The sequence below is a fragment of the Rhipicephalus microplus genome, chromosome 6 (assembly GCF_043290135.1).
Source record: "Rhipicephalus microplus isolate Deutch F79 chromosome 6, USDA_Rmic, whole genome shotgun sequence".
Classification (NCBI taxonomy): domain Eukaryota; kingdom Metazoa; phylum Arthropoda; class Arachnida; order Ixodida; family Ixodidae; genus Rhipicephalus; species Rhipicephalus microplus.
Window position 1 is genome coordinate 146,750,526 of NC_134705.1, and position 11,528 is coordinate 146,762,053.

Consider the following 11,528-nt stretch of genomic DNA (forward strand, 5'->3'; position numbering starts at 1 on the left):
CAAGGCGGGTGTCTTAACAACCCGGCTATCCAGGCATGCATCCAGAGTCGAGTATACAATGAGGGGGCGGAAAATAAAAGTGAGCTTAAGGAGCGCAGTTGCGAGGATTGAAAGAAGGAAAAGGGAAAAGGTGGCAAAGCATTGCATAGAAAAAAAATAGAAATAGAATGAAATGCGAGTAAAAGAGGGAGAGAGAGAAATGGAAAGAAAGCAGGGAAAGAGTGACAAAGGTAAAACGAAAAAGAAGGTAAACAGGCTCAGGAAGCGATAAACACAAAGAGTGAGAGAGAGTGAACATATAAAAAGCTACGAGAAAAAGAAATCTAATGAGAGACGAAGACACAAGAAAAGACTAATAAACATAGACAAATACAGATAGGAGACACAACAAGAAAAGAAATCTAGAAAGACAGAAGAAGAAAGTTTGCCAAACTTAATGCAACACTCAGAGCGAAAACAAAATAGGTGTCCGTCAGCGCCGCTGCCTCATTAGTATTGCATCTCCAGTGCTAAGTGAGAAACTCTATTTTGCCCTTTGAGACATGAAAGGTTATGTGCAATAGATCTCTTGTATCTCATAATCTATGCATAGGAAAAGTCGAAAATTTTACTGGTAGCTTTCTGTAACTTTTCGTTTGGGTTCACTTTAAGCAACGGAGACGGCAGCTTTCATTCAGTGTTTGATTTATAGCACCATTGCTCAAATATTCGCATGCACAAGTCGGCTTCATTTTCAATGAACGTCAAAACCCGACTCTATTCACAAACAAATTAGACATTTCCCAGATGGTCATATTTTTATGCGGCATCAATGTGCCCATATCTAATGACTCAAAGCTTCCAAAATATTTGACGTGCAGGATCTGCCTCCGAGAAGAAGATTCGAGCACACCATCCGATGAGTCAATGAAGGTTTTCAAAGCTACCACCCATTCTCCTGTTTATTTATTTGCAAAGATAATCCATTGCTACAAATACCACTCCGGTTATCACTGGAAGTACGGAAAACAAGGGTCAGTACGTGGTCTGACTTTTTCAAATAGCAAATCAAGTGCATAAAGGTAGTTTTTGTTGCAATAAAGAAAATAATATAGGTTGCAGCTGTTGCATACAGCATGATTTATTGACAAATTTTAATTCAGTACAATAGGTATGCTTCTGGCCGCCATTCTTATTCTAGAAGCAGCGTTTTGATTATTATTGTTGTTCGCAACAATACTTTCATGTAAAACTTGATTCTTAGAAAGCATTGAAGCTGATGCCCTCTTTTTGTGTGGCACAGCCGTCGCGGTGTGGCAATCGTTCGTTAATCTGCGAGCAAGCCGGTGGATCACGTGGTCATGCTCAACATGGCTGACAGGTCATCGGCTCAAGAGCGAGGCAGATTTTCGCTGCGTAAACCCAAACAAGACACATGCAATTTATTTGGTCGTCCACGTTTCGTAATTTTACATGCTTCGAATCACTCACGAGTAATGACGGCGCAGTTGGCGATGCATGAAGTCCGCGCGAACAGCCTTCACGAGGCTTACTCAAATACGGATTGCTCGGGAGAAACAATCCATCGGTTACCAGTTTCGTTGGGCCCCTAGAAAGTTTCTGAGAGAGAAGGCTCTTCAAAAAAGTCCTGCTTTGAGATTGCCGAAAATAAGCACTGACCTATGGTTTGTTGCGGTGCTCCAAGCGGGCGAACCCTTCCAGACGACGTGGCAAAAAAAAGCTCCAGACCTGCCCTCGGCTGTCGGTTCTGCAGCCGCCGGTGCAGATGCCGCTCGCTGCAGTCGGCCTCCGGATGCGCGCGCCTCGCCGGAAGTTGAGTACAACGCCTTCCGGAACTGGCGCGGTGACCGTCCTGCGTCTGCCACCGCCGGCTCCGGTCGTCTGCGCTCAGGGGCGAGCTGTCGATAAGGGACGACAACGAGAAGGAGACGTTATCGCAAATAAGCAGCGTTAGATCACGAACCCCCAATTACCGCGGCTTGTTCGTTTATTGCGAGCTTCGTTTAGACTCGAGTCTAAAACAAGCAGCTCCGGTTTGGCGCCATGATGCACACGACACGCTGTGGACATGCAGATGCAGCTGGCGGGAAAATGTAAACATAAATCAGGGCACCCAGCTGCTGAACTCCTGGGGCAAACACTCTATATACGCATACATGTCAACATCGTGATGTGAACAGTCGGACCCGGATGCTTAGAATTGTGAGTGCGAACACAAAAGAGAAAACTTACATGGCTTCTGGTCATTTTAAAATGCTATGAACTTCGTAAATAGCACTTATGAAGGGTTTTCGTGCTATAACAAAGCAGGCTTGTTAAAGAAAATGCAGTTGAACGTTTGACGTGTAGGGGCTGAACTTGTAAAATGTCCTGAGCGTATAATTGTATTTGGTAGTATGGACACAAATTTATGGAGCACCCAGAAAGACAATTTATGATCGGCCATGGATGTGAAAACATCGTGCCGCTTCCCTTCAAATACAGACACATTTGGAAATTTTTAGTGGAAACTACGAGGACATATAATTAAAAAAAAAGGCGACTTAATTCAGACATTGTTGAGGTACAAGGTTGAATTTAAAAGTCCTCACTCACACACATACGCAATTACACTGTCATGCAAGATGACACACACGCTCCTTTGCACATGATGCAACACTTACATGTTTCCAGTAGGTCGAGACAACACAGAGTAAATAGCTTTTTCTTATGGTTGTGCACTTCTAGCGTTTCTGCTGAAATCACAAGTAGAAGTCGACACAAAAAGCTGGCACTTGATCAACAATAAAAGACGAGACAGTTGTGGTGGTTTCTTCCTCATCCAAGCACAATAAGTGATGGTCGGTTTCGTGCACTAATAAGGCAGTTAGTTTCACTGTCGCTCCTCTGCTGGCACTTTCAGCCCAATTTCTGTTGTCCAAACTTCACGCTTTCATCCACGGTCTCCTTAAGTGTAGATGTATCAAGCATAGTTTCGGCCATACTATCGTGACAGTCCTTCGTGCAGATTCGAACCCATTTTCACTTCAAGAGCTGCACACTCGGCTCACGGTGACCCACGCGCAGGTTTCAAAGTTTCTACTAGTTATCGCAACGTCTACTTTGCACGCGTATTGTTCACTTGCAGTTCTGCTAAAGACATTGCTTCACACGGCCATTCAACGAACACCCGTCGACGCATAAAGCCTAAACGAGACGCCCGCATCAACGCCGCAGCTAGCTTACAATGTTTGCCACCTGGGTCGGGCTTTCTGCTTCTGAAACCAGCTGCTTTAATCCACGTGGGCTTCAACGACAGCGCATGCGCAAACCACCACACACTTGTGCTGCCACAGTGCGCCGGCCTCGGTACAACTATTCTCCTTTCGCGCAAAAAGATAGCACCTAGTCACCGGGTGCTTCAAGAAGTGCTGTTGGTTGCCAGATGCCGCATATTGAAAGTGTTGGCTATGTTACGGCTTCGATAGTCTTAAGTCGGATCATACAGCGATAATGAAACGAAAAAAAGATCGCCGTTGGTGGAGTGTTACATTTGAAACACCCTTTCGCACTCCACATGCTGGCCAGTAACTTGACATTCGGGACTGCTGCACGCAATTGCCAGATACGAGAGTGCGTGCGGGCGCGACATCTGCGCGCACCTGCGCTCGACGCGATCGCAGGCGTGCGTCGCTGCACCTGCGACGTTCGTAAGCGCGCGACTGCGCATGCGCGGCTTATCGGGGATGTGCGGGTCCCGCGCTGAAGGCGACCGCGGGTCGCTGATGTACACACGCGTTTAGACCGAGGGAACTCCAACAGCTGCGTGCAAGCGTGCGTGGGCTCGTTCATGCGGATTAGGAGAGGGTGGCCGAACGAGCTGGTAGAAAGTTTGTAACAGAGTTACTGAAACCCGTACTCACGCTCTGTGCAGCTACTCGGCTAGTTTGTGGCTCACGCTGCCGAACAACGGATGTTGTTTTCTTGGCAAAGTATACAGTCCTCTTCAGGAGAGAGAAAAAAGAAGCAAACAAAGCCAGAGACAATATATTCTGTTAAGTAACTGGCCATTTTCCTTAATAAGAAAATCTTCTTATTTTTTATTGGCATTGTCAAAAATTGCTATAATACGCATAATCTAATCGAATTTTTACGAATGCCCACGCTGGCTTACGAGATGTTGCTGCCATTTCTTCTGTATATAGTGAAATTCACACATCAGAGCGGAATTGTTTTGTTTTGTCAAAGTATGATGGATCTAAAGAGATCTGACATAAACAAATTCTCCAGGTATGTGCCTCGTCACATTATTCTCTGTCAGCATTATATAGCTTCCATCAAAGTGTTCAATAGTTGCTGTCAAAACACGCAGTTGGTTTCACAGCGCTCTTTGAAAAGGGTTAGCCGCTTGCCGTCCGCCTTCAGTACTCGTGTGTCCGATAACGTAATTGCTTGGAATGACCACTGGCGGAACCTTGTGGCGCTGAAACGTGTTAGTGAATACCGGCCCGTCGGTGTACAAACCTCTGGCTGTTGGGCGCTTTATTTTCTTTAAACGGAGCTTTATAAGATTTCAATTGAATGGGGCGTTTACAAGAAGGCCTGTCCTTACAATCTCTGTGCAGTTTACTTTGTTATGCCTGTAAATTGTCTATCTTCATCCAACCTCACACCGACCCACACCTTGCTGCGTTTCCGATCTCTTCATATCTTTTATACCGCTCTAACTCCCCATCAACTATTTATCCTATGCATTATGCGGCTATGACCATTTTTTTCTTTATGCCTACCAGAATAGCGGCTACTTCAATTTCTACCCCTTAATGTAGCGCATATCGTTGTGTGCTTTACCGAACAGTGCCGGATCTCTGAAAGAACCTTCCGACACAAACTAAGCATCTCCTATCTATTGCTTTCTCGCTGCGAAATGCGGCGGTATCGGTAATCAAGGGAAAACGCTGGAGACAAAGTAGTTGAAGGCGCGTCTCACGAGAGACGCGCCTTCCATATGGTCACAAGGAAGTGAATGCCCTCATGCTAAGAGCGAACACTGCGCAAACTGTATTTAGACCATCAACGTTGCGCAGCCCTAATTCCAAGATATGCCTAATCATCAGCCCACACAGATTCCACCCTGCCTTTATTTAGGACAAGGGCTGTGCACTCACATTAATTTGACAAACAATGCCACGGTTAACATCGTGGAATGCAGTTTGGCAACACTAATGCATCAAAAAATAAAAATAAAAACCTGGTTGAATTTTCACCACATAATAATATTTGGGGTTTTATAAGGCATAACATCCATGTGATTATGAGACACGTTGCTGTGCAGGACGTTGGTAATTTGGTCCACCTGAGCTTATTTTGCGCGTACCTAAATATAATAGACGATCTCTATGCAAACATACAGGAAGAAATCTACTGCGGATCCTAAGCCACCATAGTACTCCATAAAAAAAAGAACAGAATCCACATAAAGAAGGGTGTAAGGCAGGGAGACGCGATCTCTCTAATGTTATTCACCGCGTGTTTACAGGAGTTTTTAAAGGCCCTATATTGGGCTGTGTGATTCGCTGCAACCGGCGGCTTGCGATTCGCTGATAACATTGCTTCGGTGAGTAACTCAAAAGGGGAATTACAGCTTATGATTATTGAACTTGACGCAAAAGCAGAAGAATAGGCTTGAAAATTATTATGCATAAAACTAAGATAATGTGCAGTAAACTTTGCAGAAAAGAATGCTTTCAGATAGGTGGAAAGACGCTGGAATTTGTAAAAGAATATGCCAGCTTAGGACTAGCAGTAAGATCGGAAACAAACCATGAGCGTGGAATAACTATAGAATAATAAAGATGGCGTGGACCACATTCAGCAAGCGTTTTCAAACTTAATCGTGAAGGGTATTTTACCATTAGCCCTTCAGAGGTAGGTATATAACAGCTGCATCTTGCCGGTACTTACTTACGGACCAGAAACCTGAAATCTTACAAATAATGTCTAGTTTAAATTGAGGACAGCGCAGCGAGCGATGGAAAGGTAAATAATAGGTGTAACCTTAAAATACAAAAGAGAACATATTGGGTCAGGGAACAAACCAGGATCAAGGATATCATAGTTGAAATCAAGAAGGAGAAATAGACATGGGCCGGGGAGGTAGTGCACGAAAACCGCTGATCATTAAGGTAGGCAGAAAAACCACTGATTATTAAGGGTAACTGACTGGATTCAGAGAAGGAAAACACACGAAGGAAAGACAAAAAGTTAAGTGGGCTGGTGAAATAAAAAAGTTCGCAGGTATAACGTGGCAACGGAAAGCACAAGACCGGGTTGATGGGCGGATCACGGGAGAGGCGTTTTCCCGGCAGTGGGCGCTGTCAGGTTGCTGCTGCTGATGATGATTAGGAAATCTAAGCACATGACCGTTGAGCACTTCGCTTTTATCGAAATGCCTTCGCCGCGATCGAACCCTTGTTATTCTCGTCAGCGGCCGAGCACCATAATCACTGTACAATCAGGGCGGCTAATATTACCAGATACAAAACTAATATTCTTTTTCGTTTTTAATTGTCTTAGTTTAAAACGTAAGTACCACGTACGAGACTGGACTCGATGTGCAATGACTACCATATGGCGAGACTTACGGTATATCTCTATGCTGTGGTGAGCAAATGGGAGGGTTTGTATCTTACGATCCGAGGTGAAATGCGCATGGCCTGCAGAGCACCAAGCGGCATCTTGACGCACCTTGCCTGTTAGCTGGAACAAGATATCAGAGAGTCGGTGCAGTAGGCTGTCAGCTGATTGTCAGCTGGCTTTAGGAGCACTGCAATGCTTTTCGCCTGCACAGTCCAGCAGCAATTCAGAAAGCGACCGTGTGCCTGAAACACATTCACAGTTTTTAACAGGTAAGCAAGAGCTACCCTTTTACTACTTTCATTGCTTTCTTACACTGCTGCCGGACGAACAATTTTCATTTTGAAATTTTTGTGCAGAAGTTCCCGTTTCTATTAATGGTCACAAGAAAGGAATTGCTACTTTGATTTCTGATGCATCAACGAGAGCCCCGCACTGGTGGTCTAGTGGGCAAGGTACTCGGCTGCTGACCCGCAGGTCACGGGATTGAATCCCGGCTGCGGTGGCTGACTTTCCGATGGAGGCGAAAATGCTGTAGGCCTGTGTGCTCAGATTTGGGTGCACGTTAAATAACCCCAGGTAGCCGAAATTTCCGAGGCCCTCTACTATGGCGTCTCTCATAACCATTTGGTTGTTTTGGGACGTTAAACCCCGCATATCAATCAATCAATTTTTCAACGAGAGGTACGTGTCCACATAAGATCGTTAACAGAAAGCCTGGAATTCTGCTGTGATTCATGGCCTGAACTAAATGAAGTAGGAACTGATGTCAAAGCGCTAACAACAGAGATAAAAATGCACTGGTTTTTCAAAATGATAAAACTAAAGGCCGAGGACAATCGGCTTGAGAAGAAAATTGAAGAACTTGAGTGGTATCAGATAAGCAACACTCTTGGGATGAAAGGTGCACTGAAGCAACTTGACTCGGCTGTCATCGTGAAAAAAGATAGGCGAACTCCTGGGTGAGCCAATGTCTGACAACGACATCGATATCTCGTACCAGGTGCTGCCGGTAAAAAGGAATGAACAGAACACTGTTGCCCGGTTCATTTCAAGCAAAAAAGGCCATGCCCCGCTCGCAAAAGCAAGGGAACAGAGAATCCTTTTAAGTTACCTCAATTACGAGGGCAAATGAAGTATCATATGTGTTAACGAGCACCTGACGCCACAGAACAAGAAGCTTCTAAGCGCTGCCATACGGCAAAAGAGAAATCAGCAAAATGGAAGTTTTTGTGGATCCATGTAGGAAGAATTCTGGCGTTCAAAGAGGAAACGCCAGACGTAATCCGGATGACAAGCACCATTGGTCTAGATTGGCGGATCTTTCCGCATCTTTTACCTAATGAGTTTTAACTCATTAGGTAAAAGATGCGGAAAGGAAAGAGGAAAAAAAAAATGCTATTTTGAGTTCACCATGTCGAATCTTCCGCCACCGCGTTGGTTTAGTAGCCTAAGTACTCGGCTGCCGACACGTGGGTTTCGGGATTGAATCTCGGCTGCGGCGGCTGCATTTTGATGGAGGCGAAAATGTATCGAAAATGCTCTAAGCCTGTGTGCTCAGACTTGGGCGCACGTTATAGAACCCCAGGTGGTTGAAATTTCCGGAGCCCTTCACTACGAGGTCTCTCATAATCATATGGTGATTTTTGGAAGTTAAACCCTAGATATCAATGAGTCAAATAATCAATCAACCTTTGTTTTTTTTATGATGTGGTGCCGTTTTTTTCGAAATGGGTCTGGCTGTTTTTTTAGAGACGCTCTCTGGCGATTAGCGTTGGCAACGCCCATTATGCTTTTCTTGTCGCAGTCACGAGATGGGGCTACCAGTGTCACTTTCATTGTTCGAACACGGAGGTTTGAGAACTCGGAACTGTGAAATGTAATGACGATAGTTATAGCGCGATCACAAAACGACGACACAGATACAAGAAGGACACGAAGGACACGAGAATGACACGAAGGACACGAGTGCTCGTGTCCTTCGTGTTCTTCTTGTCTCTGTGTCGTCGTTTTTTTCTCGCGCTATAACTGTCGTCATGCAATACCAACTAGCCCAAGCTGCCACATTTCTATGTGAAATGTTAAGAACTTTGAGTGCTTGGTGCGATCGTATCATTTATTGATTTATTTATTTACATTACCCTCAGCGCCATAAAGGCGTTACAGAGGGGGTGGGTAATATAACAAAAATGCAGCAATAACAGAACACAATAATACAACCAAATAATTAGAATACATGTTCAAACAATATTCAGTTATTAGAGGCTTAAGATATGATCAGTTAGTGCAGTCTTGAAGGATGACATGTCCTCAATGGAGACGATGGAGGGGGGAAGGTGGTTCCACTCGGCACTGGTCTTTGGCAGAAAGGAGTCTGAAAAAACGTTAGTACGGCAGAAAGGAATAAAAACTTTATACTGATGATCAAGACGTGACGATATGTATGAAGGTTGCGAGATGAGTTCCTGTTTAAGTGAATTATTTTGGTAAAGAATTTTGTGAAAAAGGTATAGACGAGAAATTTTTCTTCGAATTTGCCAATCAATTAGTCCAAGGTTTGATTTCATTAGTGAAACGCTAGATCGGCGGGTATAGTTTGAATTAATGAAACGTGCTGACCGATTTTGAACCGACTCAATGATTTCTGACAATGTTTTTTGACCGGGGTCCCACACAGATGACGCATACTCAAGCTTAGGTCTAATTAGCGTTTTGTACAGCATTAATTTTAAATGGGAGGGGGCTTTAGAAAGATTTCTGCGTAGGTAGCCGAGGGATCTGTTAGAATTGTTAGTGATGTATTCGATGTGCGCATGCCAAGAAAGATTATTGGTTAGCTGAATTCCGAGATATTTATATGAGGTTACGTAATCAAGATTGATGTGATTGATAGTATAGCCGAAAGAAGTGGAAGTATCAGTGTGGAGTACGATTATATCGCTGGCACGTCATTTGTTCACTGGGCCACAGCCAGCATAAATCGCTGAAGTAGCAGTGAACGGTTCACCAGGAATGTTCCGTGCAGGGAATTCCTCTTTTTTCGGGGAATTTTTTTTCTGTCATTTCGAACCAAAGAGAAAAACGGAATCTTCATGATATTGCAGGGAATTTCAGAAATGGTTAAATTCTTCTATGGCGACCAATAAGTAGCGGTCACAGTGCGCATTCATCTGCTGTAATCGGTTCTGACGCATGCACCACGCAAGCATGGCTTTTGAGGTATGTTTCTGATATTTACACGGAGCGGTTTGTTGTTCACTAGTGGTGTTGGACTTGAAGCCCACAATTTGCAGTGTACTAACAGTATGTGAATTAATAAAGTCAAGCTTCTGTTGCGGGACAGCAGAGGGGCTAGTCATGATTTGAAAAGTCGCCAGCATGTGAGACACGTGCTGTGGATGGGGGCGGGAATCAGTAGTGTTGTGCAGGGAATTTCGCTGAAGATTTCACCAACGTTTGCAGGAAAACAATTTCGAAATAGGGAATTTTCATGTCTGCGAATCGAAATTCTATGGCGTAGTACGGAACATCACTGCGCTTCACTTATTAAAAAGATGTGTCCTCTCACCTTGATATTACACACGCTCGCTTTGATAGCATTTATCCGTTGACGGTAATAAGCTATCCGCTATAGGATTGGCCATGGTTTGAAGGAAACCTTTTTTTAGCCGAGAGAGCACAGCTGCTGGTTACCACTCTAAGCCACATTGGTGGGCCTCAATGAAAAAGTACCTCATTTTCACAACCGTTTCAATTGCGCCTAAAATTTAGTAACGACAGTCATGCTCTCAATAAAATGTCGCTAAATTTATTTATTATCACACTTGACAATGACTGTACCGTTGCCTATTATTTGCTATTCATGAATGTACATGGAGCACCTTCGTTATATATAAACGCCTGCTTGATAACACTTTATGTATAGGAATACTATTAATTGACTCCTTATGTGTTTGCAACCAACGAGTATGCATTGCAATTAAGTGAATTTCATTGGCTGCCGTCATAAATAGACTCATAAAAGGAAAATATTTTTGTGACGTCACTGAGAGTAGAAAAGTATGCCGGCAGTTGCTTCGGTATTCACCAATTTAAGGACACTGTACATGTGCCTATGTAATGTAGCGCATGCTTACCAAAATCAGCCCTAATCTTCAGCGGCGTTGAAGTTGGTAGTTTTACACACGATGCTTTCAGTTAGCACAATTTCGAATCATACGAAAACCTGTATAATCCAGTCAGCGGTATGAATTCGGTGCCCATTGTCCAAATTAGATCAAAACCATAGAGGTTAGCTTGCTTTCCCCAGAAGAATTTTGCCAGCAATTCCCTCCCTTGGTGCGTACTTTTCTTGTATATTGTCAACCTTCTAATGTGTGAATGCGACGCACATTTATGGCCAGGCAGTTGTGCCGAGCTACCTTTTGGCGGCTCAGCAAGAAAATTAGTGGGCGTTTTCATAAGATTTTTCGAACACAGTCTGCGGAAATGTCAGCGCGCAGAAAGAGAGAGAACGGTGACAGGGAAAATATATTGATTGGACATTGACGTGCACACGAGCGTCATTGAACTGAATTGTCGTGCAAGTGACATACTCACATGACGGCTCGCGTTTTCTTTGTACGCGCCAAAAATTGTAAAAGAATTGGTTGGTGGGAATGCATTCGTCGACCACAATCGAAGCTGCTAATGCAATGAATGCAATGTCTTACGACCGAAAGGCAAAGTTTAGTACGGGTAATATGCTTGAAACGACGTGATAAAATTATTACGATGAATGTTAGGCATCGTACGTAACACGCTAGTGCCTCCGGTTGGTGGAAAGAGGTTGAGAGAGAAGCTTTACCGAGGTGTATAAGACAACTATTGGCGTTAAACAGTTACATTGAGAAGCTGAACACATGGTATAGAGT

General features: G+C 44.0%; 1 protein-coding gene across 3 annotated transcripts in view; it reads right to left on the reverse strand.

Annotated features, from left to right (window-relative positions):
* LOC119167263 (uncharacterized) overlaps nucleotides 1-3,228 on the reverse strand; it is a 35,171-nt gene extending 31,943 nt beyond the window's left edge. For 2 of the 3 annotated variants that reach the window (XM_037418718.2, XM_037418716.2), the window contains exons 1-2: nucleotides 2,664-3,228; nucleotides 1,660-1,898 (exon numbers count right to left, since the gene is read on the reverse strand). The gene's annotated coding sequence lies outside the window, so the exon portion shown is untranslated. The remainder of the gene's footprint in view (nucleotides 1-1,659; nucleotides 1,899-2,663) is intronic. The other variant, XM_037418717.2, reaches the window with a different exon arrangement.
* Between the last annotated feature and the right edge of the window lie 8,300 nt (nucleotides 3,229-11,528).